Genomic DNA, 24,165 nt, shown 5'->3' with positions numbered 1-24,165 from the left:
AACAGTTGACATTTTTTTTTTATTTTTCAACTTTTATTTCTTCCAAGGATGTTAAAAAAAAAAAAGGTTTTTGTTTTTTTTCTTATTGAATTTATTGTTGGACTTAATCTATGAGGTGAAATATTATAGAGTCAGAGAGGTTATCTTGGTACAGATCAAAACGTAATGAATCCTGTTATCCAATCAGAATATCAGCTTCCTGTTCTTGTCAAAATACATCAGACTTTTAATATGAGGTGCACTTCCAATCCGCCATGTAAGTCACTGAAAAGGTGAAAGTTCATCATACACCATTCATCATTCAAGGTGCAGCTGGAAAACACTGATTCGAGGTAAAGTGATATGAAAGTGTTAGGGCAGCTTGTTTGACAATTCTTTACATGAAAATCTACTTTTTCCATGTTATTCTTCTTGAAACTGGATGTAAGGCAGGAAACACGTTGGACATCACAGGGCTAAAACCCCAAATCTTATTTTTACAACAAGATTTGAGTTTTTGTTGATCTTTTTTCAAACGTTTGCACCATTTTCTGCAGTGTGAACCCCCTTGACCCACAAGAGTAGTTATGTTTGAAGTGTTTGTTGTACTTAAATATGCTTTTATTCAGATTTCTTATGGTATTTCAAGCAGATTTGGTTCTTTATGTTTAAAAAAAAAACCCAATGTTGTTCAAAAATAAAATAAGAAAATCTTTTTTTTTTTTTTTAAATCTAACATAATTAAATGATGGATCGTTTTCTGCCAGGGTGATTACAGAATCTTTGTCGTGTGTGGGTAAGAACTATGAGATTGACGCATCAGGTGAACGCTATTGAAAGTGAAAACAGTTCCTCCCTTTCGCCGCCAGGAGGCAGTATAACCCTTTCCAACTTGTCCCCTTTCCTCTGGCCTTGTCCTGCACGCTTCCCGGTGCTGGTGACGTCACCAACGGGACCCGCCGTTAAGTTCGCTGCAACAGGGACCGGAAGTACATGATCTTCCTTCAAAATTAAAATCTTCACGCCACATCAGTTTGTCGATGGCTCAATGTTGGAGAATATAGATGGTAATAAAATACATAGCCGACATGTTAGAATGTTGAAGGAAACGTATCAAAAAGCAATTTTGAAATAAACTAGGAGTAGATTGTTCAAAATGATTTTACAAAATGTATTCTATCTTAGGAAAACATGCAAAAAAGTTTCATATTTTGGAATAAATTCCTGTTGTGATTGTTTTGTTTCTATAGATCACAATAATACATTAGCATTTTCCATTCAAAGTAACCATAAACCAGTAACAGTGTTGATGCTTTTTGGAGGGAACTCTCCAATGAACAGTTCAACTCTTTTTTTTTTTTGAAGATGGTGGAGCTCATCACATCTGAGCTTCAATTTCTGCACTGGCCGCCTATGTGTCAAAGGATCCACTTCAAAATCTTCCTTCTGAATATAAAGCTTTGAATTGTGTCTGGCCTAAATCCTTCTCAGATTGATTTGTAGAATAAGAACCATCCAGACCCCTGAGCTATTCAGGAGGAGGTTTACTGAGAGTCACAATCCAAAGAAATCAGGTGAAGCAGCTTTTAGTTGCTTTGCTCCTGACATGTGAAACAAACGTCCTGTTGACACACTCACTTCTTTTAAATCAGGACTTAAAACACTATTACTTGGTAAGGCGTTTCATTAAACAATAGGCCTGACTTTTTTGTTTTACTTTTTGTGTATGTATGTATGTATGTATTTTTAATTAATTAATTAATTTATTTATTTATTACAACACCCCTCAGCTATCTCAGTAGGTAGAGCATGAGACTCACAATCTCCAGGTAGAGGGTTCATGTCCCACGCCGGGCGTCACCTTCTCGTGAGCTCTCCACCTGCAGGAAAGGTTCTTAATCGGTGCAATATGATCTGGGTGACGGTGCTCAGACTGACACCCCCGCGACCCGGAAACGGATAAGCGGGAGAAAATGGATGGATGGATGGATTATTATAATATGCAACACAAACTGTGCAGGAGAAGAATATGAAGCCTAATGGGCTTCTATAAAATCCTCTCCATCAGTGAACATTTATATTTTTCTGTAATGGAAAGAAAGGCAACAAAGAATGAAAGAACAAACAAGGAATAACAAGCAGAAAAACAAACCAAAAAGTTAATAGAGATTAGTCACGTAAACCACATACCAACATGAAATCTTGGGGATCCTGTTTGGACAACAGATAATTAAAGAATTTTGCCTCAAGGAAGGGCCACCATACAGAAGGGCCAACAACACAACAACAAAGAGTCGCAACACAACAACAAAAGCCACAACACAACAACAAAAGCTGCAACAAAAAAACAAAAGCGCAACAACAAAAACAAAAGCCACAACAAAACAACAAAGAGTCGCAACACAACAACAAAGAGTCGCAACACAACAACAAAAGCCACAACACAACAAAATGCCACAACGGAAGGATGCAGCAGTCAGAGAGCTTTAAAGAACTTTTGTTGTGTTGCGACTCTTTGTTGTTGTGTTGTGGCTTTTGTTTTTGTTGTTGCGCTTTTGTTTTTTTGTTGCAGCTTTTGTTGTTGTGTTGCCACTTTTGTTGTTGTGTTGTGGCTTTTGTTGGTGTGTTGTGTTGTTGGCCCTTTTGGGCCACCCTAGAATAGTGCCTATAAAAAAATCCAAGCTGTGCGGGGTTCGTGCTTTCCGTGGGTCTCCTGCTTTATTGTGAAATTTGGAGCGGAAGCTGCGGCTTCGCGCGCTCCGCAGCTTGACGGCAGGGCTCGAGGTGGAGGATGACTCCTGCCTCCAGTCAGCCTGCGACGGAACAACAAGCGAGGGCAGGTCGCGGCCGTGCGTGCCCGGTCCATGTTCTCCAAGAAAAGAAAACAGAGAGAAAGAGTTAAACCCTGGAGTACGTGGGCGTAGAGGCCGTGTGTTAGTGTTGTTGTTGTTTTTTTCCGCTCGCGCGGCTCGGTTACTTATTGTTTGTCTCGTTGCGCGTGTCGCCGTTCGCCCATTCTCTCTGGAGTCAACACTAAGGTAAGACCCCGAATCAACTGTGTGAGTTGGTGCTGGCCACTTTGTCCGCTCCTGCTCACTCCACTCCTCTCCCGTTTCCTCTTGTCGGGACTTTATTAGGACACTTGTGAAGATTTAAACAACAAAAAAAAAAGAAACAGGCGCTTTCTTGGTGAGACTTTGGAGGTTTGACTCGCGCTCTTTGTCCACTCAGATGTGCTTCAACTGGACGCTGTCGCCTTTATTTCGCTCACCATCAAATTCTGCACTTTTCTGTCGCTGCTGTCACGCAGCTCACGTCTGAAACTAAATGTTTCAATAGATCCACTTTTCCATTTTTCCCCCGTTCCTGTGCGGCTTCACTTGTTAAAGGCCCGTGAGCTCAGCAGGTCCTCTCACATCTCCTGTCCAGACATCTGGCTCGTTCCACTGAATCCCTGCATCTTTCTTCTTTAATCTATTCAAACACACCGCCTCTCATTTCCCCCCTCCTCACTATAGTGTCTGCTGCTGGTGTCGGAGTTGCTGTTTTAGAAGAAATAAACCCTGGAGCTTCAACGATCAGCCACATTTACCAAAACAGCACAGACCGGTGCCATGCAGAGCTTGTCAGTGTGTCTGTCTAGTGGCTTTTCACGGTAACTGCACCGTGAATCCCACACATAATAGACACTAAGGTCTATTTTCTTCCTCCCCGTTTGGAGGAGTTGCACATTCATTGTTTATGCAATAGCTGCTTTTACTTTAAATGATGATTGGCCAGGCAGCGGTTGTGGTTGCAGGTACTGTCATGGCACACCTACTCTCTGCAGACACACCCTCTGCCGAGAGGCTCCATGATAAGACTCCTGTGTTGGACACAGCTATGACAGGTATGTGAAAGGCAAGGGCAGTAATGGACGGCCAAAGCCTGTATTTCAGAAACTTCCTCTTGATTACGTCACGCGTGAGGGCAAAGTGCGGCTCAAAGTGTTTGACGTTTTCTGCATTTCAGAAGGCCGACTGAAACTGGAAAGGTTTCGAGTGACTGAACGACACAGGCCGCGCTGCACACGCAGCATTTAGTCTGCTGGGCGACGGTGGAAATTCAAGCTTTGGTTCTTCTGCTGTGTATTTAAGAGGAAACGTTCACTTCTCTACCTTCTGATGAGCAGTTACGGTTCAGATGGTGAAGTCATTTTTTAAACAAAACTAAAGAAGTGTGTGTGATTCCAGCTTCTCTCAGTGAACACAGCTTCTAGAGCGCTTCCCCTTCCAATCGCATGGTTGGATAAAGATGCACCTTGCATGGCAGAGACTTCATGAGGCTAATCGAGCTGTGAAAACTCTTGAACTGCACAGAAGTCCATTTGTCCTTTTCAGTCCACGATTGATAGTAAGCATAATTTTATGGCGTTAAGTTTTTCCCATAAAGGTTTTATGGTTCTGCTGTTCTTTATTCTCAATATATCATCCAACACAATCTGAGTAAATGATGTCGTGGAGTTTCAGTTGAAGGTTTTACTGTCTGGTCTGGCGTGGCAAGGGTCAGTAGGATGTAAATCAAGCCATGAAACATTAACTAGTGTGGTTATTGTATTTCTTTATGCCTCCTGGGTGTGAAACTTTGACTCATCCAAAGCTTCCTTGAAACGTATTGAGCAGGATGACTCTCTTTCATGGCTGAAAGAAGATGACGACGACGAAACTTAGCACAAGCTGATTAGTTCTGGTAGTTTTCCCACAGCCGAAGTTCTAAAAAGCAAAACATCCTAGTGAAGAAAATAGATGATTTTGTTAGACTTTCACATCCAAACATTGGAGAAGTCAGACTAAAGGCTCCCGCAAACCATTTTCTACTGTCGGGGTCGTCAAAGTGTTCACGACTGTACGAGACGAATCTAAATAATCAAATTCAATAAAACGCAACAATAAAACGTCCATTCGGTAAACCATTCAGTAAAAAATCAAGGCGCTTAACATGGACAGAGCTCTCGCCATTGCGATATTCTTATGTTTGGAGAAAAATCAGAGCATGGTGGCGGTCGTGACTCGGAAAGAGAGGCGAAGCCAATTTTGCTCGAAGTACTTGTAAGCATGTAGTAACATTTTCCATGAGTCTTCCGGTGTTGCATGACATAACTACGTCATGTCGTGCTGCGTTTCTATTGGTTGTTTAAGCCAACGCGATCGCAGCTTCCGCTGTGAGACACGGTCCGATGGTGGTCGCGTTCTTACGACCGAAACCTTGGCCGTCAGAGATCCGCTCACGAACCCCGACCGATTTCAGCCGCGACCGCCGCTTTTATGAAGGATTCTCCCGCGACCCGATCCCTCGCCTCAGACGGCCGGACGTCTTGCTGTTTGCGGAAGCGTTCCGATTTCAGGAGTTTGTAAGGGAAAGATGTTTCCTGGAAAAACAGATACTGAAGTTGAATTCATATGAAAGATTAAAAAAAAAGTTTGTCCCTCAAATTCAGTGATAAAAGGAGGTTTTCACGGTGACTTACTTTACAGTGAATGTGTCAGACTGAAAGACGAGTTCATTCAACAGCTACCATGAATTGAGAAAGTCAAAGATTTTCACATTTAATCTGCAGGAAGTTTCCATTTGACGATTGGCCAGTGTTAAAGACCAGTTCTTTGTAGACACACCCAGCTAATCATAAATGACTTGATTTAATTCTGCACACAAAAGGGTCTAAATGACGCCTTTATTTCCATGAAGTACCTCCAGGTGTTAATGCACCTTTTTAAGGCTGCATGTTGGTTTGGCTTTCTGCTGCTTTATTCCAGTCTAAACCCTTATATCATGTTATTAACAATAGTTCAACTCATCCTGATTTTCATGGATGTTGATAAATTCAGTTCGTCTTTTCACACTGAATGGAGTCCTCAGTCTCCTGTATTCATTCTGCATTTTCACAGATGAGATTATACTTTTGAGTCCTCTTTCTCTGTTTGATTGCGTCGTTATGACAAGAGACTAATTACTCTGCTCGTCTTGCTCTCGTGTGCTTAATGGGCCTCAAACGTCCTCGCAGACCGCAAGTGATTAGATGTCGCATGATGCCAACGCTTTGTTGTTTTACTCTGTTGTTTTGAGCAGACGCTGCTGGAAAATGACTGTTAAACATATAAAACTCCCCTTCTTTCAAAAGACGCTCAAAAGCAGGATTCAGGAGTAAATGAGCACCTGAAAACGAGCACCTGAAAAGAAAAAGGAAGTACGTTGTGGCTCGTGACAACGATGAAGAGGGACCATCGTCTCGGTGAGCTAACTGACTGGTTAGTTAGCTCTCTGTTTACGCTAATATTAGCAGCTAACTACTTACTCATATAGCTGTAAACGTTAACAGTTGTGAGTACTAAATGCACTCGTGTTCTCTTTGAGTCAGCGAGACCAAAACTTTAATAACTCCTTAGTTCCAGGTGCCTCCCTCATTGCTGCTGTTGGATGCCAAAGGCAAATTAAGGTAAGAAAAAACCTAAAAAATAAACCTGAAGTATTTATTTTTGTGTTGTTTAGACAAGTGCCCTTTCCTTATTTTACTCAGCTGTTTGCACAAGTGTTTGTTGCTACAAGCATATTCCATTAAAGGTTTAATGAACTATCATCCTAATTGTCTTTATTTTTAGTTAGCATAAACCTTAAACACTTCAAGCTGAAAACTAATGATGGTTATAGAAGAGCGGCTTCATGCTGGTGTGATAAGCTGTATGTTTTACATTCAATTTATGTATGATCCGATTAGTCGACTAATCGAAAAAAATTATCGGTCATTAGTTGACTATCAAAATAATCGTTAGTGGCAGTCCTAATCGACACCCTCCACAAGGAGGGTCAGCCACAAAAGGTCCTTGCTAAAGAAGCTGCTTGTTCACAGAGCGCTGGATCCAAGCATGTTCAGAGAAAGTTGAGTGGAAGGAAAAAGTGTTGGAGGAAAAGGTGCACCAGCAAAAGGGAGGAGCGCAGCCTGAAGAGGATTGTCAAGAAAAATGCGTTGAAGAATTTGGGGGAGCTTCACAAGGACGGACTGAGGCTGGAGTCAGCGCATCAAGAGCCACTAGGCACAGACCAATCCTAGACATGGGATCCTAACGTGGCTTCCTGGTGTCAAGACACTCCTGAACAAGAGACCAGGTCAGAAGAGTCTTACCTAGGCTGTGGAGGAAAAGAACTGGACTGTTGCTCCAAAGTCCTTTTTTCACATGAAAGTACATTTTGCATCTCATTTGGAGATCAAGGTCCCAGAGTGTGGAGGAAGATGGAGAGGCTCAGAATCCACCTTGCTTGAGGTCCAGTGTGAAGTTTCCTCAGTCTGTGATGATTTGTGCTGCCATGTCCTCTGCTGCTGTCGCTCCACTGGGTTTTCTGAAGTCCACAATCAACGCAGCATCCAGCAGGAAACTTTAGAGCACTTCATGCTTCCTTCTGCTGACGAGCTTTATGGAGATGCTGATTTCATTTTCCAGCGGGACTTGGCACCTGCCCACACTGCCAAAGGTACCAGAAGCTTCTTCAATGACCTTGGTGTTTCTGTGCTGGATTGGCCAGCAGACTGGCCTGAGCTGAACCCCAGAGACAATCTCTGGCTATTGTCAAGAGGACGGTGAGACACCAGACCAACAATGCAGATGACCTGAAGGCTGCTATCAAAGCTACCTGGGCTTCCATTACACCTGAGCAGTGCTACAGGTTGATGGCCTCCAGGCCACGCCGCTAAGACGCAGTCACTCATGCAAAAGGAGCCAACCAAGTATTGAGTGCAGAGAAATGAACATACTTTTCACAAGCCTTACATTTTTGTTTAAAATATTCCTTTTTTTCTTGATCTTATGGAATATTCTCATTTTCTGAGAGGCTGAATTTTGGGTTTTCACTCTCTGTAAGCCATAATCATCAACATTTCAAGAAATAAAGGCTTGAAATATTCCACTCTGTGTGTCATGAGCCTATATTGTATATGGGTCTGACTTTCTGAAATGAGTGACAAAAAATATTGAACATTTTCATGATATACTAATTCTTTGGCTGCTTGTAGCTTTAATTTAGCATTATGTCTGGATCTGCTGTCCGTCCTTATCTTACTGATGTGATGCTGAAATTCAGCAAAGAATTAATAACTAGGCACGTGAATAAAATGTGTCTGCACCTTTGCCAGCTTCATCACATATTCAAATACACAAATGACACATACTTGAGTAGTATTTTTCATTTATTAAACGCAAACTGGGCATCAGAGAACATGCATACATGCTTTCTTTATAACAAACCTCTTCAAGGCACAGATGTTATGAATGCCAGAGCTGTACACAGTCCACCACCTCTACACAAGACCTGAGTCACTGTATCTTCAACAAAGAAAAGGATATTGATAATATAGACCGTTTCTGAAACATACACTCAACACAAACACTGAGTAACAAAGTCACTGGGTGTGACTTTGATCATTATATCAAAGTCACACCCACACTGATCTTGGAATCAAAGCCATCAAGGTCAAATTGTAATGTCTTCAAGATGAAAGGGTGATGTCAAAAAGTGACGTCTATAAATAAGAGGCCACGCCACGTTGGATCAGCACAAACATTTGAACTGCGGACTTGGTAGGACATAGCAATAGCTGGTACAGTAGCGATGACATTAATCGTTTTATTTGAAAAAAGGTTTGAGAAATAGCACTCGCTGGCACAGTAGCCACCACATTATTAATTTTACTTTGAAAAGGTTTGAGAAATGGCACAGAGAGGCGGAAACCGTAAAGATTTTGAACAGGACGCTGCCATGGCTCCTACGCCTAAAGCTGCTCGTGAAATGATGGTGCTGCGCGGCGAAATCGGTGAACTCGAGAACGCACGTCAAGAATTATGCAAGCAGAAAAATCCTTTGAAAAGACAGGAATTACGGAAAATTGAAGAAGAGCTGGACAGGAAAAAATCCAGACTGGAGCATCTCCTGATGACCGGTGGACTGTTGGAGAAATCCAAACTGGAGCATCTCCAGACGACTGGTGGACTGTTGGAGGAAGACAACCAGATGTTCCAGGCCTCCTCAGACAGCCAGTCAATGCAAACAATCAATGACTTCAAAGGAAATGTGATCCATCTGAATGTGCATCTCACTGGAAGTGAAAAAGGCATTGCTGAACTCCAGAAGGAAAATAAGAGTCTCTGTGCAATGCTGCAAGCCACCTTAGATGAGCTGGATAAAAAGTCAAAGAAGTACCTCCAGGAAGGAGAGGACAAGGGGTCGGGGAAGGTCCAAGCTCTGGAGGAGAGGCTCCAGCAGGTGGAGGAGGAGAGAAAAAGGCTCCTGGCTAAGATGGAGTCCCTGCTTCAGGGAAAGGAGACCCTCCACAGTCAGTACAATACTATACTGGAGGAAAAGGAGTCCCTCCATCGTCAGTACAATACTGTGCTGGAGGAAAAGGAGTCCCTCCACAGTCAATACAAGACCCTGCTGGAGGGAAAGGAGTCCCCGCTGGAGGGAAAGGAGACCCTCCGCAGTCAGTACAATACTGTGCTGGAGGAAAATGAGTCCCTCCACAGTAGGTACAATACTGTGCTGGAGGAAAAGGAGTCTCTCAACATTCAATACAAGACCCTGTTGGAAGAAAATGAGTCCCTCCACAGTCAGTACAATACTGTGCTAGAGGAAAATGAGTTCCTCCACAGTAGGTACAATACTGTGCTGGAGGAAAAGGAGTCCCTCCACAGTCAATACAAGACCCTGTTGGAGGAAAATGAGTCCCTCCACAGTCAGTACAATACTGTGCTAGAGGAAAAGGAGTCCCTCCATAGTCAGTACAATACTGTGCTGGAGGAAAAGGAGTCCCTCCACAGTCAGTACAAGACACTGTTGGAGGAAAATGAGTCCCTCCACAGTCGGTACAATACTGTGCTAGAGGAAAAGGAGTCCCTCCATAGTCAGTACAATTCTGTGCTGGAGGAAAAGATGTCCCTCCATAGTCAGTACAATACTGTGCTGGAGGAAAAGGAGTCCCTCAATAGTCAGTACAATAATGTGCTGGAGGAAAAGGAGTCCCTCCACAGTCAATACAAGACCCTATTGGAGGAAAGCGACATCCTCCACCGTCAGTACTATACTGTGCTGGTGGAAAAGGAGATCCTGCTGAAGGAAAAGAAGTCCCTCCGCAGTCAGTACAATACTGTGCTGGAGGAAAGTGAGAAAACGTCGGAGGAAAAGGAGATCCCGCTGAAGGAAAAGGAGTCCCTCCACAGTCAGTGTAACACCCTGCTGGCTGAGCAGACCAGGCTAGAGGAGGCCAACAAGGCCTTAGAGGAGGAACTCCAGGCCAAGAACATGAAGAAACGAGGCTTCTGGAGGCGACTCTTCAAAAGGCATGAAACAAAACAGTCGGAAGAGCAGAACGAGGAACAGATGAGGCTGGCAAGGAAAGTGAGAGAGAAGGAAGTGAAAAAGAAATATGAGGGTTTCTGGCACGGATGGTTCCAGGTAAGTATGAAGTCACCAAACGAAGAGAAGGTTGCTGTGGGATCGGTCCTTTCTACTACCTACCGTGGCAACGACATCCAGAACCGACTCTTCAGAAGCCATTAATCCATTAGAAGTTATTCATGTGGGCTTTCTCCAGGTGCTCTGGTTTCCCCACAATTTTGGTTAAATAACTAAATGGACGGACCCAAGCACAGACTCACAGAGTTCCATAAAATTAGGTTTATTGTAGAAAAGTCCAGGGAACACAAGGAAACGCAGGGGACACAGGACGACAAGACGAGCCGACACAGACGACAGAGGGAGACGGTTTAAATAGACAGGGGTAGGGAGGACACAGGTGGAACTCATAATGACAGGTCCACACAGAGGGAGAAGACCATTGGTCAATTGGAACCATGACGTGAGACACACAGGGGCAGATCGACAGAGACAGAGGTAGACAGACACAGAGACAGGGGCAGACAGACAGAGACAGGGGTAGACAGACACAGAGACTGTGAACATGATGTGAGACACACAGGGGCAGACAGACAGACAGGGGTAGACAGACACAGAGACAAGGGCAGACAGACGGACAGAGACAGGGGTAGACAGACACAGAGACAAGGGCAGACAGACAGACAGAGACAGGGGTAGACAGACACAGAGACAGGGGCAGACAGACACAGAGACTGGGAACATGACGTGAGACACACAGGGGTAGACAGACACAGAGACAGGGGCAGACAGACACAGAGACAGGGGCAGGCAGAGACGGGCAGACAGACACAGAGACAGGGGTAGACAGACACAGAGACTGGGAACATGATGTGAGACACACAGGGACACACAGAGAGAGGGGCAGACAGAGACAGGGGCAGACAGACACAGAGACAGGGGTAGACAGACACAGACTGGGAACATGATGTGAGACACACAGGGACACACAGAGAGAGGGGCAGACAGAGACAGGGGCAGACAGACACAGAGACCGGGGTAGACAGACACAGAGACTGGGAACATGATGTGAGACACACAGGGACACACAGAGAGAGGGGCAGACAGAGACAGGGGCAGACAGACACAGAGACAAGGGCAGACAGACAGACAGAGACAGGGGTAGACAGACACAGAGACAGGGGCAGACAGACAGAGACAGGGGCAGACAGACACAGAGACGGGTAGACAGACACAGAGACTGGGAACATGATGTGAGACACACAGGGACACACAGAGAGAGGGGCAGACAGAGACAGGGGCAGACAGACACAGAGACAGGGGTAGACAGACACAGAGACTGGGAACATGATGTGAGACACACAGAGAGAGGGGCAGACAGACACAGAGACAGGGGTAGACAGACACAGAGACTGGGAACATGATGTGAGACACACAGGGACACAGAGAGAGGGGCAGACAGAGACAGGGGCAGACAGACAGACAGACAGACAGAGACAGGGGCAGACAGAGACAGGGGCAGACAAACAGAGACAGGGGCAGACAGACACAGAGACTGGGAACATGACGTGAGACACACAGGGGTAGACAGACACAGAGACAGGGGCAGACAGACACAGAGACAGGGGCAGGCAGAGACAGGGGCAGACAGAGACAGGGGTAGACAGACTGGAAACATGATGTGAAACACACAGGGACACACAGAGAGAGGGGCAGACAGAGACAGGGACAGACAGACAGACAGAGACAGGGGCAGACAGAGACAGGGGTAGAGAGACACAGAGACTGGGGCAGACAGACACAGAGACAGGGGCAGACAGACACAGAGACAGGGGTAGACAGACACAGAGACTGGGAACATGATGTGAGACACAGGGACACACAGAGAGAGGGGCAGACAGAGACAGGGGCAGACAGATACAGATACTGGACACTGGTGAACTTATTCCGTTTGTTTAGGGAAATATATTTGGTTGTTATGAATTTGTGATTTGGATTTTTGATTTGGATGTTCAAAATAAAAATACATGAAATGAAATGAAATGAGTTCAGAGCTTAATTATGAAGGCAAAATCAATTGCAGAAAATTTTTTCAATTTATTCAGAAAAAGGTATTTAATTTTGTGTACATTTAGTTAGAAAATGTTCTGCACAGTGTCACATCGTCTCCATTCAGCTTTCACCTGGATTACAACACCAGACACTAAACATTTTATGAACATTTTGAAAACATTTGTGATGATAAATTAAGAGTGAAACAAAAGGATAGTTGCTAGGCAACAGCGACCTACAGGTTAACAGAACTAAATTAGCTTGAATTTAAATATTTTAAATTCAGTTAAGAAAATAAAATAAAAGTTTTGCTTATTATTTTATTTCCGCTGTTTTATGTTGAGCTGTCATTTGTGTTCTGAAATGATTTATGATTGTTCATGGCAGACAGCAGGAGTCCAGCCTGCAAGAAGCAGACAAAATGATATGAAATATTCATCAATTTAATTGTCTTTGATAATGTAGGAATTAAAAATTCATGCTCTAATAATGTAACTGGTGGTTAAATAATGTATGATTACGGGGGGGGGGGGGTATCTTTTTATGCTGTAAGAAACAGGTATCAGTACTCGTTACGGTACAAGTTTGAGGGTTTTTCTTTCATAGTACATCCTCTGTGGTCCTTTGGATTATTCATCTCTGTGCAGACACCTCAGAATAACGGGAGTTTACTTCAGGAAGCTCCCGTGCTGCAGCAGGGGAGAAGATCCAGGGAACAGAGATCAGTTTTGAAATTGGTCTCACGGCCTTGTGGAAAGCACAATGTTTGTCTCTCCCAGGAAATCCCCGAGCTCCTGAGGAAGAGAGCGTTAATAAGGGCAGCCACAGATGGGCAGTCGGGAGATGGAGCGACGCTCGTGAGGAGCGTCGTGTTTGAGGCAAGATGAAGGTCATCCCATTGTCTGTCTAATCGTCTTTAATCTGGGGAATGGGAGCCATTAAATACACAGTCCAGAGCACGTATGGCAACGGACCCCCTTTCTGTGACCCCATGACCCGGGGAAAGGAAGAGGATTTGTGCTGTTATTAAGTGTGTGTGTGTGTGTGTGTGTGTGTGTGTGTGTGTGTGTGTGTGTGTGTGTGTGTGTGTGTGTGTGTGTGTGTGTGTGTGTAATACAATCTGTTTACATATGTGCTGTTTGTTTTTCAAAGTTTTCAAATATAAATCTAGTGTTTTAATAATTTCCTTCATCGCTGCAGTGCATGACTGTTAAACAGTTTCCGTTCTGATTCCTGTTCACATGCTCTCTATATCATCCAGGATGGAAGAAGAGTTACAACTGTTAAGATTACAGGCAGTGGAAACCTGCAAATGAATGATTTGCTGGTGTTTATGTTGGAAAGTCATTTTGTCTGTTCGACGTGTCTCCTGAGCTCGACTCTGAATTGAACTTGACTGTAAAATGATTTTAAATCCTGCATTTTCTTTATTTTTTTCTTGGAATGTTTAATTTTCCAATACGTTCATATCAGACGAAGTATTTGCAAAAACCGACATGATTAGATATCAGGCCCCGTTCACACGACAACGTATTCAAGTGAAAACGGAAAAAGTTTTTAATGTTCCGGGCGTCCGCTCACTCGACAACGTTGCTCTGAGATTCAATCTTTCTTCTCTATGGAAGGACCACTTTTTGAAAACGCTTCAATTTCAATGAGGGAAAACGCAGCTTTTCTGAACCGCCGCTGCTGTTTGGGGCAGTTTGTTACCGTCCATCATCAAGACTGCTTTTTCCTCCTCGATGTAAAAGAGCGGCTGGATTCAATCTTTCTTCTCTATGAAGACGAGTTACATCCTGGGTACAAACTTTACTTTTTGTGGTAAAACAGAGTTTTCAGACACCAGCTTCCACTAAAGGAGTGTAACGTCTTTCTTTCAACATGACTTTACTTTGTGCTTCTTAGCTGTACTTGAGTTTCAGATATCTGCTCCGAGTTCCTCTTTTGTTCCTTTATTTTTTTATTCCCCTTCGCTTCACTGTCCCGTCCTTCATCTCAATCATCACCTCCCTCCCCTGCTGCCGGGCTTAAGTTTCTGATTCATGCCCAACGACTGATCTGTGTTGGCTTCAGTGTCCTTGTGTCACCACTGGGCACCGGGCCTAATCCCCCTCGGGGACGGGGGGGGGGGTGCGCGACACTGCGAGTGAGTAAAGCTGGTAAAAGTACAGTAGGCCAGTATCTCAGCCGCGTCACAGTTCTGCACTGTGTTCTCCGAGATGGTACGGCCCGAGGTGGCATTGAGCGCAGCCAGGGGAGGGATGGAGATTTCCCACCGATGAAAGCAGCCCACTGTTGCAGTGCAGGGTAATATCACAAAAACCAAAGCAGAGTTCCACATCCCTGCGTACAGCGGTGACATTTTGTCTCTTTAAGTTGGCAGTTTTCTTCTTGAATGGGGAGATGCAGAGAAGAGGAGGCTCTCGGAGTGGCGGCGCTGTAAACCTAAAGTCTCCAGGGAGATTACCTTGCAGATTGTAAAGTCAGCCGCTCCTCACTCCACAGAGAAACGCGACCATAAATTAAAAAAAAAACGTCCTGAGAAGTCCTCGTTAAATAGTAATCAAGGGGCAGCAGCTCCCCCACACTTTCCTTTATTGTGTGTGTGTGTGTGTGGGGGGGGGGGGGGGGGGGGTTCACGTTACATGGCAGAAAATTGGTACTTAAAGCGAGAGACGGCGCGAGGGTGAAACTCAAGGCCTCTCAGCAGGAGATTTGAATGTTTAGACAGAAGTTCAGGCCCAGAAGTGGAGAGTTTGCGACATCAGGAACTATCCATCTCTTTTCATCTCACAGGTCAAGCATGTCTTCATTTTTATTCATATCCAGTTCACTTCACTGACTTTAAGATCCTTGTAAAATGTTAGAATTCATCACTTTCATGGCCACCAGACATTTATTTCTTCATATGCAGTGATCAGTGCAGATTCAGAGTTTTCACTCCTCAACAACTATTCCTTGTATCTGCAGGTGTTTATACGTCCCTACACCGTGGACGCTGTAGGCAATATGTGTCTGGATTCCTTCTTCCTTCAGATTCCACAGTCACTAATGGTTCTCAGGAATATCTGGAGGGAATCTCCTAAAACTTTTCTAAGTTTCTGTTCTGAACTGATCAGTTGTTTGTGGTCATTTGGTTTCTCGTTCCCACTTTCCTTTGGAAAGCGTCGAGTCTATTTCTCACAGTCATCATTACATGTAGTGTGTATTTGGTCAAATAACAAGGTCGTCTGCAGTTTTGCTGGTTTGTGGCGCGGTGCAACCACCAGGCAATCACTGTGATTAACTTTGTGCCATGACGCCATGTGTGACGCCACATATCCTTGGCTTTCTTAAACATGCGGAGGAATCCACACATTTGCAAAGAGAGGAAGTCATCGGATTGCTCACATCAGGCTGGCCTGTTGTCTGTGAGTGTTGTGAAACTAAGTCACCTTGATGCCACACCTTAAAGGTTAAATAGATTTCAGCAGTGCAGTTATCGTTGCGTTTCGCAACGCACACGCACGCACGCGCGCGGGAACAGCTGCCATGCAAGGTGTTGGACCTCCAACAGAAGCACATGGAGATTCACACAATGTGTTCAAGTGAAAACAGCCGACTGCTGCCGGGTTTTAGCCGTTTGTTTACATGCCATAGCTGTAGGTCCCTGATAATGGCACAAGCGGAAAACAAATCCGTAGTGTAATGGCTTAGATCACCTCAGTTGGCGCCTGCGCGGCCAGAGTGCGAGCTTTGTAAAGTATTGGAACGTGTGCACTGTGGTTGGTTTCCGACACAACAATGGCAGATTCCAGAGTCTGGTTTGTGCTGCTTCAACAAAGTCTCCCTTTATTGAATGTTTACATAGTGCTGTTCTCACACGCTTTTAAAGATGAAGTATGAGGCGTCTGCATGGATGATAATTGTGTCGCCGGATTGGAAATGACTCCGTTTAAGGTTTCCTGTGTGTCACAATGATAGTTATCAAGGTGTGACTTTCGGCAGGTAATTACGTTGCTACATCTAAAAACAATACCGCTTTAAGGAGGTCATTTGTATAATAGAGCCTCGGTGCCAAACCGCCCGTCAGAGTAGAAAGAAAACCGGCTCTCGCTCCAGATTCACATCCCCGGCATGCCGGCTCACTGGAATCAGATGGTTAACAAAGCAGCCCGGAGCTGTGCAGCCTTACTCCAGAAGTCCTGTCTCGCCCTACGCACTGAGCAGCTCTGTTACCATCAGACATTCAACTCCAGATATAAAGCCCCATTTGTGTGTAAAACTAAATGTTCTCCCTTTACATGAAGAATGGGAGTGGTTCGTCTTACCCCAAATCCTACACTTTAACTAATCTTATTGTATTTTTTGTTTTTTCTGATGGCACCATCTAAAATCCACCTGCCTATGCAAATGTACAAACAGCAAAGCGACGATGCCTCCAAATGTTCTGCTACACGTACATATAACTGCACATGCTGGCGCTCATCTGGCACAATCGCCTTTTTTTTTTCTGTTTATTAATTATGTCTCTTCCAAAAAAGAAAACACCCAGCTTTAAGCTTGATTGTTTGTGAATAGTTAGTTCCGTCCCGTTGTTTCCTGCCGAGGCTTCGACAGACCCTTCATGCTCTAATTGATTTAATTAAGTGGACGTTTTCCCCCGTTGGCTGAACCGATGCACAAACCGGCAGGATGCAGACAGGCAGTGAGTTGCCTCATGCCGAGCACAAGGGCTTTACTTATCTATATTCCACAGAATGATCCGAGTTCCCCTCAGAGCATCGCGGCCTACGTTACATCCATCTCATTAACAATCCCACACTATTCCTTTGGATGCTCTGAAACCCATCGGCACTCCGAAATATCAGATTCGCGTCTCTTCTACGTTCTACAAATTTGATGAAGCCTTCTCACTGCTCACATTTTGTTTTAGCCAGAACGGTTTTCTTGATTCTCACAACAACATTGCCATCTTGTTTGCAGTTAGTTTTGGTTGAAACAAACCATTTAACTGTGCAAAAATGATCTGATCCTCCTTAGGTGATCCTATTAAAGCTTCCTCCCATGTTTATTCCCAATTAGTCGAACACCATTAAGTCTAACGTCGACTCGGGGAAGGGAGAACAGATATGTGCCACCTCAGTGGGTAAATGGGTTCCCAGCTGTTGTGTTTACCTGCTGGCATTGAACTGTGCTGCTTCGTAGCATGTTCACGCTCCAGACGCCCGATTCAACCTCAATGTGCAGATATTACGACCTGCTATTAGGATCCAGTCCTATTTCTGCAAAAAAAACAAACACATTCTTCGCAATTAATGACTAAAACTGTCAGCTTGTTAGTAATTTATACACTAATATATAAATATTTTCAGGTTTGATGTTTGACGGAAAGTAAAAAGTTTACGGAAAGTTCACTGCCAATCAGAAAGTTTTTTTTAATCAGCTCTTGGGGTCAGTTAGGTTTTCATCTTTCAATATTTCAAGTTAATCAGCCTTGTATTTCTTAGCGTCCCGTGTGAATGAGCACGCAGCTTGTTAGGAGTAATGTGAGCTACCTCATCCCGTTGATTCAGCGCCTCTGTTACATATTTAATCAGCAATGAAATTCAGTGCTGCGCATTCATTTTTTTTTTTTTTTAAACTGTATCCTCAGGTGTTGCACTTTAGATGACTACAGCCAAATACTGTTCAAGCCAAATATCTTAAAATTCAACGTTCATACTACTTAAAGTAAGTTTTATTTTCCAGCTCACTGTACTACATGGTGAGCTCAGTAATAAGCTGCAGGAAGGTTTTCTAGGATTTTTAGCTTTAAAGTGTATAACAAACAATCCTCAGCAGTTCATCGGATATGAATGAATCATGGGAGGACTGAGCCGTCACACTGATTTTGAAAATGCTAAAAAGGTTGTTTTTTGTTGTACAATGAGCTGGTTTAGATTCTGTTGAATAATTATCTCACTGCGTTGAAGAAGCATTTGAAAAGAACGATGTAAGACACTCTGGGATATAAGGAAGTCGTATCCACCCTCTTTAGGAAAGAGATTTATGTTGGCAATGGGAAAATGAAGAAATAGATATACGGTACTATTTTCATTACAAAAACAAACAATGGGACCGACTCGTGGCCTGGCATGCCAACCACATCATTTTCATCTTTTTACATGTTCATGAACATCGTTTTCTTTTGCTGTGGAAACATAAAAGTCAAAAACAATGATCTTTCTCTTGAAACATCATGTAAATGAGTCCTTGGAATGAGGTAAATTATTTTGAATTTACATCTGTGTTATTGGAACTGGTCGTTAGCCAGCTTTAGGACTTTTTATTCAGATGCTGATTTTAGTAATTCTACCTAGTTAGAAGTCAAACAAGCTTGTCTTGCAGTGTGATCTCAAATAATGCACACCCTCAGCACTTTGGCACACCGGCACGTATTGGTTGCTTTTGTAGATTTTCCCAATTTAAAGCCCTGTATTGTATTTCCATCGTTGGGACAATCCCCGGAGAGCGGGAATCATTGATAGTTTGTGACTCAGGCTTGCAGAGAGACTTAGATTTGTGATTGTTAGTGATCCTCCCAAAAGCTTATTGAGAAATCCATGTGATTGAGGAAAGACCCACCGCATGTGAAGGGGAAAAAGAAAAAAAGAGAGTAAGAGCTTCTCGAGACGTTTGCTGGGGCATGCATTATGGGAGGGATTATGTGGATGGAATTCAGGTCTAGTGAAAACCTGCCACCGGCTCAGCAGCTTGAACAACGTCAGATCTGAACATTGTTGTCAGGATTGCACAACGAGCAAAACGTGACGTAGCAACCAGCCGGAGAGAAGCTACGTATCTGGTCGTGTGCAGTGAGCATTTACCTGCTTTCTGATATATATATATCTATATTTTTTAATTATTATTTTTTTTTTTTGGAAGTATACTACTACAGGCTCAGCTTAAAAAAAAATTTAAATTAAGAAGAATTCATTTTTCCATAGTTAGATTCTATGTACATAGAATAAGTTGCAAAAGTCAGCAATACAGTATCTCAAAGTTAAATATTTTTTTAGACTGGACGATTGTGTGTGTGTGTATGTATATGTGTGTGTGTGTGTATATATATATATATTAGTGCTGTCAATCAATTAAAATAAATTAACTAATTAATTGTACAATTTTCTGTAATTAATTGCGATTAATCGCATTGTTTTTCTACTGAAGACTGAAGCTTGTAATGGATATTTATTCAGGGAAAACCACGGAATTAATGTTGACTCAACACACAGAGACTATATTTAAATTCAAGACTATTTTCACAACGTCCTTTTAGCTTTGCATGAAAATGTTTCTCTCCAAGATCAGCAAAATAATAAAAACATAAATTAATCAATTTAATCGATCAATCGAGTGCAGGTCCACCACTTTGAGAATTTGAATATTTCTAGAAACAAAGTTGTAAACTTATTACATGAACAAAGTGGCAATAATATAGTCTAATACACACACACACACACACACACACACACACACACACACACACACACACACACACACACACACACACACACACACACACACACACACACACACACACACACACACACACACACACACACACACACACAGTATACAGGAGAGCCAGGGAAAGAGAGAGAGAGAGAGAGAGAGAGGAGAAATTAATATTTTACCAGTATTTCCTCCAGTTTCAGCAGTTTGGTGGCTTCTGGTCAGCCAACATGGCAACCTGCTGCTTTGCTGCAGAATTACTTCTGTGGTCGTTAAACTCAGCTTTTCAAAGTAAAGCTAATGACTTTCACTTTCTCAATCAGCCGTTGGGAAAGTGAAACTTTCTGCATTAATATTATTCCACTTGGATTTGTGCTGCTCTGTAGTCAAGGTGCTACACCCATAGACGCTGCACATGCAGCTGCTCTGGTAGGAGAGTGTAAAAAAACAACAACCCAGAAGTAAACAAAACTACGTTAATTCCGTAAAAGATTTTTTTAACGAATTAAACATTTCAATATTAACGCGTTATTTTTGACAGCGCGAATTATAAAGTAACACATTATTTTGTTATTTAATGCCTGATTCATCACTATTATAATTAGGTCTTATTAGATTTGTAGGGTTTCTATTTAAAGTTTTGTATGAAATAGGTCAGGATTACAGCCGCAGTCCAGTAGCTAAAACAGACTCAGGTCATTTTTATTTCATCTTTTCCCAAGTTAATTTCTGGCTCTCATTACAGCTTGTTATGATGCATGAAGAAAAAAAAAACTGCTTGTACAAATGATTCAACCACAAGTTGAAGGCACATGACGGCCTCTCTGAACTTCAGTCGCCGTCAGTCTCACCAACCGTCTGGACCCACAGTTTGACTAATCATGGCTGATCATTCTGAGCTCATGAAATCTGTTCAAGGGCACATTAATAATTCAGAAACTACAAGCTTAATTTGCGATGTTTCTGCTTCAAATGTTGTTTAATATTTTAAAGCCATTCTTTGCATGAAATCACAAGATCATTTCATTTGGACTATCTTAAGCTATAAAATTGTCATGGCCTGGTGTGTTTGTCTTGAAATGCGCAGCTGCGTGCCTGCAAGTTGATTCAGTTGCCAAATGCTGCAATATGATAGGACTCCTGTAATCCATTTGTGCCTTTTCGCTTTCTCTCTCCCTCTCTCGTACACACAGAAGGAAATCCTGCTTTATTTATGAGACATATAGCTCCAAATGCCACGGGGTTCTCCTGAGAATTCAGTCCTGCGCACGCACACAGTGTTTGGCCTATTGAGTGTCTTCTGCTTGCTCTCGCATGTACACAATCGTACGTACTTGCCACGGGGCATTTATTTACCCTTTCCTGCACTTGTCTGAACGTGACTTTAGGTATTGCACGGAGGGCAGCTGGCAGATGCTTGCTGAATGCACAGCACCTGTGTTTTACGTTGAAGGAGTGATATCAGCATGTCAGAGATGCAGAAATACTTAACAGATTGTCTGCTCTGGTCACACTCAATCACTGAAGTGTGCCTTTAAATGTGGAACCATGAAGGCTTACGCTGCAGAAAACCCTAATAGGAGCTGGAGAACTCCGATAGTGGAAGACCTATGTAAACTGTTTAAATTCTCAGCCAATGCATTGAGCAGGAGGAAGCCCATATCGATGCGTGAGCGATCAGACGCCACATTCTTAACTTCTGCCTTCAGGAGGTTTTCATTCGAGTTAGGAACAATCATTTTTTCTAAATTTATTCAGATGTTGGATTTTCAGTGTTGAGAGTTTAAAATTTTTATTACTGGAGGCGAGATTTAAGGTCTGAAAAGAAAAAAGAAAAATTTTAAATCATGTTTCAAGTTGGGACAAAAACCAGGAGCTGAATCTGGCAGTGATTTCTGTAAGGAGCAAACCCTCCAAGCGAAAACATCAAATACTTGTCACCTGAGTTGGTAGACTAAAAACTGTCGAGTGAATATTGAGTTGTATCCGAGTGTGTTTTTGATGCTTCCATCAAAGTTTTCCACAGCAGATCTGATGTTTGATCTGGTACAAGTTTTATATGGAATACCATTTTTGTCTCAATCCAAATTGGGTAAAACGGGAAACTTTCATTGCGTCTTGTGTGTCCGTTTACGCAACAGCTATGCAGCAGTGTAGGGAAAACTCAACTTTGGAAAATTCTGCGCATGTGCAGCACGGCCGTAGTAAATAGTCCATCTACACATGTGCAGAATGGACAATAACAACAGTGGCGGACTGCAGAGTGTCATGACTCCCAGTCCATCTTCTCCTGGGACCTGGTAGAGTTTGAATAACAATCCAACGGAGTTGTCTGTCCAGACGAATGTCCGTGTACTTGCCATTTGTAATGTTTATAGTGTATTGTTCTCTGTGCCCATCTTTTTGTTTCACTACATCAACAAACAGCACCCACTAGTGGCCTGGCATGCTAGCTACACACGTTTACAAAGCATTGCAGTGTAAATACGAAACTTTTCAGAAAAGAAAACTCAGGTGCTTAGGCAGTGATATTCTAAACATTTTCAGGTTGCTTTGGCCGCCATTGTCCGGGTTCCTTACATCTACGTAGTGTCCAGAAATACATGTGCATGTTTAAAAATGTTTTTCCCAAAACACAAAGATTCAGTAAAAAAATATACTAACAATGTGTACTTAATGTAATGAAAGTTTAGCTCGATGCTTCAAAAGTATTCTTCCAAATATAACAGTTGGAGTCGATGTTGGTCGAGTGCTTTAAATCCTACAGTTTGTACTTTGATTCTATCTTGCCATATGTTTGCATGAAAGTGTCCTTGGGCAATACACTGAGCTATAAATTGCTCCCAATGCACCGCGTGTGTGTGTTGTGTGTGTGTGTCTGTCTGTGTGTGTGTGTGTGTGTGTGTGGGTGGGGGGGGTGGGGGGGGGGTGATTAACAGCATGAATTGCTTTGAGACTGGTGAAGCAGTGACAACACGCTATGCGAGTGCAGCCCATGACATTGACATCATCCCACTAAAGTTTACTGTCTGGCTGAGGCAACCCATCTTAGGTTTAGTCATTTGCCTTAGTTTCTCTCTCGATGTGAAATGGTTCTAACTTTTATTAGACTTTATCTGCCCTGCTGATATTGCAGGGCAAATTACACCCTGGCTATACATGAATAATGAAGGTTATATCTGCTATTAGGTTACCCTAAATTATACATGCAAGGTCCCTCAAAAACTGTTTATAGGTTTCAGGCTTGTTAAATTTGAAATGAGTCAAATGTCACCAACTGTAAAATATTGTTCCTGGAAGAGAGGCAGAGATGAGCAGCAAAGAGCTGCTCCTCTGAAGGAGACCATCTCATGAACTCATTCTCATAACAATTTTCTGCAGGCAGATTAACATTTCCCCGGTCAGTGTCCTCTCCAGTCATTTTGAAAAAGACAAATCCTGAAGCGGTGGGAGGATATGAAGATCTTCAGCTGGCCCATGTGGAAAATTGTCTTTCGGGAGCCGATGCATACACGGTGCTCAGATTCACTGGGGGGTTTTGTGTGTTGCTCTCTTGGTTTCAACAAACGGCTCTGGCCGCCCCGTGGCTCTGATGTTCAGCCAAAGTTTACGTAACAGAGACAAACAAACATCGGCAAGAAGAGCAGCCGGACACCAGTAACGTCTTTCTGTGGAAGCTCCTTGAGGAGAGTTCTCGTGTGACTCGGAAAATTCAGATAAATATAGATTGTTGTCCTTTAGTCATGGAACATAGCAGTCATTAAAGGAAATGACTATCATGGTTCCAATGGCCTAGAAATAAAATGTGTCCTCAAGGAAATATACTCTCTGGAAAAGTTTATTGAAATGGGAGTAAATTATAACTGTCAGTGTGTCATCATGTTGACATGCTAAAAAAAACATTTACAGATAAAAAAATAAAATAATTAAATCTTGATTTCTTAAGTAAATTGTTTCCATCCTACATTAATGAGAGTTTAAGGCTTTCTTTTCTGTGTAATTCCCCACACTCTTTGTTAAACTCACAGCTGGGACTGAGGATGGGCTGCTAATCTTTTTGAGGAGCAGTTCCTGGTCTCGGCGGAGATGCGAGGGGGAAAATCTGCATCAGAGACAGAATGAAGGAAATAAATGACTGCTCTCAGGAGTTCCAGCTGTACGACTGTTTCTCTAATTGTTGATCTTGGGAACAGAGTTTGGTTTCAGTCAACATGTCAGTTTGTGAATTTTAATAATCACTGT

General features: G+C 43.0%; 1 protein-coding gene across 1 annotated transcript in view; it reads left to right on the top strand.

Moving 5' to 3' along the window:
* Positions 1-2,893: 2,893 nt before the first annotated feature.
* Positions 2,894-24,165, top strand: part of nck2a (NCK adaptor protein 2a) — a 52,000-nt gene continuing 30,728 nt past the window's right edge. The window contains exon 1 of the mRNA XM_080477972.1: positions 2,894-3,017. The gene's annotated coding sequence lies outside the window, so the exon portion shown is untranslated. The remainder of the gene's footprint in view (positions 3,018-24,165) is intronic.

This window comes from Lipophrys pholis, assembly GCF_963383615.2.
Source record: "Lipophrys pholis genome assembly, chromosome: 13".
NCBI lineage: Eukaryota > Metazoa > Chordata > Actinopteri > Blenniiformes > Blenniidae > Lipophrys > Lipophrys pholis.
This window is presented reverse-complemented; position numbering and strand designations above follow the sequence as displayed.